The 6372-nt window shown below is 43.3% G+C and overlaps 1 long non-coding RNA gene across 1 annotated transcript; it reads right to left on the reverse strand.

Moving 5' to 3' along the window:
- Nucleotides 1–213: 213 nt before the first annotated feature.
- LOC115834303 lies at nucleotides 214–800 on the reverse strand. The gene is made up of 2 exons (XR_004029255.1): nucleotides 695–800; nucleotides 214–458 (listed from the first exon to the last, which is right to left on the reverse strand). It is a non-coding gene; the product is annotated as an uncharacterized LOC115834303 (long non-coding RNA).
- Nucleotides 801–6372: the final 5572 nt, after the last annotated feature.

Below are 6372 nucleotides of genomic sequence, written 5' to 3' on the forward strand. Positions count from 1 at the left end.
AACGTAGTCAACCAGATCCCTGAAATGCTTGCCAGCCTAAGCCAGCTCAAGCTGCAAACCATCTGGGCCTCAGGACAGTTTAAAATGGGGATGTGGAGGGTGGAATGTTTCTGAATCGAATGCATGCGTGTTTGTGAATTCCTTATGTCTCATTTTCTGACCTCAAAGTGTAATCTTAAATGAGAAAAACAAAAAACAAAAAAACCCCAGAACTTCAAAAGAAAATTGCTTTTTAATTTCTTGGTGGAATGGCAGGAAGAGCAGAGTCCGCACAGCTGTACCGGATGCAGGATCGGAAAATCACTTCTCTTCATGATATCAGACTGGTCAGCACAGCAGCCAGCCCTGCCAAGGTTCGGGTCTTCCCGCTCCGGGGCAGCCAGACTGGGTATAGCTGTCTGATTTTGATTTCTGAGGGTTGTTTTTTTCTCAGTAAGCCTGGCTTCACTTTCCTCCATCTGTTGAATAAAATATTATCTGGATTACTTAAAAATTTTTTTTTAAGGTAGCTGCATTTCTTGTTGAAGAAACAGATTTTGAATTTATGTGCCTGAATCACCCTTGAGACCTTTCCACACCCTCGTGATCAGCTAAAAGCCCCTTCTACATCTGCGCATGTGGATCTGGGGCCAGAAAGCACTTAGATGTGTGCATGCTGTGTCTGTTCAGGAGCTTGTGTACCTGGGGAACTCACTGAGAGTAAAGAGCTGTCACCCTCTCAGGCGGTGTCCACAAAGCTGCAAATCCATGTGCTTTCCTGTAACATTGTCATTCTTCCAAAGGAGCCTGGAATTTGCCTGGAAAAAAAGAGGGTGTGGTGTGCAAGGAGGAAAATATTATTTTCACTGGTGACTAACTCACCGTGTGATCTTGGGACGCTGCCTCCCTGCTCTGGGCCCAGCTTCCACAACAGTGAAGGGCTGGAGTTCCTTCCAGCTAAAGAATGGTACTGCCTGAAGCTTCCTCCTACATTTGTCTTGAAGAACCCACTCTAGAGAGGCTGTGGTAGCAGCAAGCTGTGGATTTCCCCTGCCTAGTGTATGCATAGCTACTCAGTATATAAAAACACTGCCTTCTATCTGGCCGTTAGAATAACGATAACCAAGTTTTTCAAAGGATGATCCACAGAATGCAAGTCCCACAAAACAGGCTGAAAAAATGGAGGGTTTTGGGATCAAGGCTTGGGAGGTGAAGCTGGCAGGAGGTACCAGCCGGTCTGGGAAAGGAGGGCAGTTGGCTGCTCAGAAGTGAATCTAGCCTGGGCTGGGAGGGAGAACGGTGGAAGTGGGTCACTGCCATCCCCACATGTCCACTGGGCATTCAGAGTGTTTGCCAGAAGACCCTCCTGGGCCTCATCCCTCAGCCTCTAAGTGGACGTCTTGGAAGGGCACCAGCCTTGTAAGGAGATGGCAAGACCAAACCCCTGGGGAACCCCTCACAATCTGGCCTGATCCTGCCATTTTCCAAAAAAGAAACAGGTTACACAAGGTTGTTGGGGGAGTTGTGTCCTGATTCCTGGTCACGTGGGGCAAGACTGCCTCTCCAACCCCTCACCTTAGTCTTACTCCCACTTGCTCTGCCTCTGGTCACAGCTTCTTGCAAGCTCTAGATCCAAACAAATGGGGAAAACCAAAGGTGCTTGGAGACGCGTGGTACAGTGGGGATGGTTTGGTTCATGTCAACAAAGCACCTGTCACATGGAGGCTCCATGCCTGGGCTTTGGGCTTGTTAGCTGAGTGACCAGGGGCCATCACTTGCCTTCTCAAATCTTAGCCTTGTCTTTGTAAAATGGTGATCATACTCCCTTTCTCGTTGTCTTATGAAGGTTAACGAAGACAATGCACATGGGACTGAATGAAGGACCTTAAAAAGCTGTTTTTAACTGACAATAACACTTGAATGTTGATTGATAGACTTAACCACTGTGTACTGAGCACTCACTTAAGACAAGGGAGACAGAGCAGTGAACAAGCAGGATGGAAAACTCACCCACAAAATTCTCACATCCTAGTGACACAAGCTACAAAATGAAGATATTCAAGATCCATGAACGATGGGCATGATTTCTAAAGGTTTTTCAGAGGCTATAAATTTAGAACTGGCTCTAGAACTAAAATTGAGGATCACAGGATGCTGGAACCCTCACTATCCATTTGTAACTGTATGGGCGTCTTTCCTAGTGGGTTACACGCTTACCTCTTAAAATTCATAAGGATGGGTAGAGAGGTTTTTTTCAGATGGAAAAACATTCTGAACTCCTTTGTGTGCAGTCTATTCATTACTATATTTTATCATACAAGAACCTGCTGGGTTTTTTGTTTGGATGTTTAGAAACATAAACCGATATTTAAGGCCAATGTAGATTTAAACTAAATCTAAGAATTTTATTCTTATACTTTCTGGTGCTCCCGGTCTAATGAATGGTTTTGGATGTGGGAGGAAAAGAAATCCCTGCATTGTTAACAAAAGAGACACAACAGACAAATACCAAAGTGACTCACCAGCACACTGCAAATGTGAGTGGCCAGCTTCCCCCACTCCATCTGGGATTGTCAGGGGCTTTGACAACATTCAGCACTTTATGATAACTTCATATATGGGCTAATCTTTCCGTTAAAAAAATGGACTCAAGAATACAATTGGTTTGAAATTTCTTTGGAAGAAAAAAGCCAACACATCTTGTTTGGTGTTTGGACCTTAGAACTAAGAGCTATTTTCTGGCCTTAGTGTTTCCTGGAAATCTTTTTGTAAAAATGACACGGCAACCCCTGCTTAAACACGTAACATTTATACATTGTTCATCCCGAACCAAGTAATGGCTGAGTTGCTTTAAAAAAAATAATAAATGTAATGGTGGATACCTTGGAAACAAATAAACAAGATATCTATCCATTAAAAAAACTAAATTAGGATAACAGAATAAATCGTTTCCAGTACATTTAGTTCTTGAGAAGCAGAGTACTAGTACCTGACATTTGACTGTAACAATCAATGAGCTGTTGAAATGACTATTTAAGACAGTATATTCCCAAAGATTACCTTTCATTCAAGGGAGTCTAGTTTTGGTGTGAGTTTCCAGTGTAGTAGGTTCAAAGATTGTTTACTCTCTTCTAGTGGTTTGTGCCCAGTGAGAACTTCGGTAATGTCTGTGGGTTTCACTTCCTAGAAGGAACACCCCTAAGGAATTCTGCCTAGTCCCACGTAGATTTTTTTTTTTTCTTGAACTATTTAATCATCCCAGTCAATTTGTAATTTGGGGAAAAATAAAGGAATTTGAGCTATTATTCAGAATTGTGTTGCTGAATTTTTGGTTTGCTGGTAATTTAAATGGTGATTTAGATAAACAGAATTCCATGATGAAACTTATCCAGAGGACAGGGAAATAATGATTATAGCTAACATCTGTGGATCACTTAACAAGTAGCAAGCTTGTTCTGTACTTCCATTAAATTCTCATGACAACCCTATGACTTGGAGACCCAACTTTTCTGTGGTTACAGTGCCCTTAGGATCTCAGGAAATTTTCCCTGTGGCCCCAGGTCAAAAGAAATACCAGTTTTCAATAGTTAGGTCCAACCAACCCAAGAGTTGCAGTATTGCAATAGACATCATGATTATGTCAAAACTTCATGCAGTATCTGATAGACATCTCCATGTTTCCTCCTGGAGATTTAAAATGTGCATTGGTGCCCTTGTGAGTTTGTTGTGGCATCCTGGGGTGCCTTGGCACACAGCTTGGGAACATGGCCTCATGAGGTAAGTCTTATCAGTATCCCAGTTTGACATATGGGAAAACTGAGTATAAGAAGGCCTAGGTACTCAGTCAAGATTACCCAGCTGGCACGAAGGGGTGGAGCAGGGAGTCAAACCTCCGGTGGGTGATTCCAGAATGCACCCTTCAGCCTCTGTGCTCCTCATCCCCAAGCCTGTTACTATGGGGAGAATTTCAGGATTCCAAAGCCTGAATGGCATAAGTAGAAAGAAGAATTTGGGATGCATATCAAGGGGGTCTGATGCAAAAAGATGATCTAGAACTAATTCATTCATTTTTCTTTCCCTTTTTTCCACTCATTTATTCATTTCATTCATTCAAAAAGCACACGTTGCCAGGCACTGAGCCATGCCCCATGGAGCTCAGTCTACTGGGGAAGATGGAGAGAGATGACTGATCAGAGCTGGGATGGAGTGTTCCTCAGGTGCGCAGAACACAAAGCAGGCTCTGTCTTGGGGCAGGGGGCAGAGGGGCATGCCGGTTTATGAGCAGCAAGGACAGAACCAGTCATACCAAGCAAAGCCAGAAGGGAACAGACCATCTGCCTGGAAACTGTGACGCAGCCCTGCCAAGGCTGTACTTGTATTTCACGACCAAACTACCCATGCCCTGCTGACTCATTCACATTGTCTCACCTTCATCAGATGGCTACAATTACACACTCATTAAATTCAAACTTGCATGATATGCACAGTCTGCAAGAGATACAATTCCTTTAATACGATGGTGATGGAATTTATACTTGACTCCATATGGTATTTAAAAATAGAAATTCAATGCCTTAGCAACTTTTACTTATGTTTATGTGTGTGCATTTTTTCCCTTTTAAAACCAATAAGTCATGTACAGCTCCACCCTTTGATCAAATAATGCATGACTTTTCCTTGTTGCCAGAATCACATTTTCCTCCTCCAAGGCTATATTTCACAAATGCAGCATTCAGCTGGCATTCATTGAGCACCTACTTGTAAGGTGATTCAGAAACTCATTTCTCCACTGAAGTCTCAGTCTGACAGAGGAGAACAAAAAGGACCTACAGATTCAGGGCACCTGCTGGAGGGTATGGAATTGAGCAGGGTCTTTAGGAATAAATTAGGGCAGGAAGCAGAAGAGGGAGCAGGATCCAGCCAGGAGGAGCACCGTGTGCAAGCTCTAGGGCCTGAGATAGCACAACCCTCAAGCAAGCCATAGCCACCAGGTCATGAAACAGCAAGCAGCTGGGATGGCTGGACTGGAGGAGCCAGCTAGGGAGTGTTTGGAGATGAGGCTGAGGCAGGCAGGGATGCAATTATCAGGAGCTGGTTTCCTTTGGTGGGAAATTGGCATTTTTTTGAAGCCACTGAAGGATTTCAGTAAACAAGGGTGGTAATCTTGGTGACCTAGTCCATCAAATGAGCCAGATATGCAAAGTCAGACCTGAGTATAAATTGTACCATTTAAACTAATTTTTATACCCCTTGCTATTCTCCGTTTTCAATGAACAAATATTGACTAGGCTTTGATTGTATGTCAGGTGCCATGCTGGGAGCCATCTCCGAGGACAGTCTTCTTTCTGGTCAGCAAGGCTCGAGGGTCCCTAATGATAATCAATAGAGTCCCATTTGTCCTGCTCTCCCTCTGCATCCACTTCTACCACACTGACAAGTAGAAAGAAAGGAAAGTCAACAACCTCAGGATGCTGGCGACGTCATGCAACCCCTTGATGAGTTTTTCCAAGCTGAAGACAGTGAGTTCTGTTTGCCTCAGTTGACAGGAGCTGAACCGTCATCTCACATAACTACATGTCCCTGTCCTTTGGCTTAAAAAAAAGTTAGTCTGTTGTGTGTATTTTCAAACATTTAACAGGGCATAAGAAGGTTTTCCTGTTTCCTAAGAAAGGCCCCAGAGACTATCTCTTCATGCCACCAGACTCAGGTGGATATGCACTTCTGTTCTCTGACACAGTGCTGACCTGCCCTTTTTCCTTGATATTAGCCCATTCAAAATCCAGGTGAGAGAACTGTGAGGTAACTGTGTGTGTGTGTGTGTGTGTACGTGTGTGTGTGTTTGTGTGCATTACAGAGTCTGTGTTAGAGAGAAAAAACATTCTAGGGATATTTATTTCCCACTTTGGGTATACACCACACTGCTTCATTTCTTTGCTCTAATTGCTCTGGTTCTGGGCATCGGGAATTCTTTAGGTTGACTCCTGTGCTCTTTTGACATATTCCCGTCAATATGATTCTTCCTTATTTTTGAGCATTTTCTTATTTCTGGCACTACAAGATGCTCCAGGCTTGTCTTGTATATTTTCTTGCCAGTCCTGGAATCATCCATTTCTCTAAGGAGTCTTAGTACCTTTCACTAGAGAATGGTATTATACACAAAGATCTGAGTACTAGGTGTGCTGATTGCTACCCTGAGTGTCATTTCTTTTAGGTCCTCTCAGCTGACACAGCAAGGACATATATCTGTGCATGCTAATCTATGTAAGTATACCTATCAATAAATAGTTCTATATGTAAATATCTATACTAAGATAACATGTGTTCATATTGATGTCTCCAACTCTAGTCTGTTACCACAGGCATCACTGTTGCCTCTCTCCCTTGCTTAACTGT

This window comes from Nomascus leucogenys, unplaced genomic scaffold, assembly GCF_006542625.1.
Source record: "Nomascus leucogenys isolate Asia unplaced genomic scaffold, Asia_NLE_v1 001110F_53772_qpd_obj, whole genome shotgun sequence".
Classification (NCBI taxonomy): Eukaryota; Metazoa; Chordata; class Mammalia; order Primates; family Hylobatidae; genus Nomascus; species Nomascus leucogenys.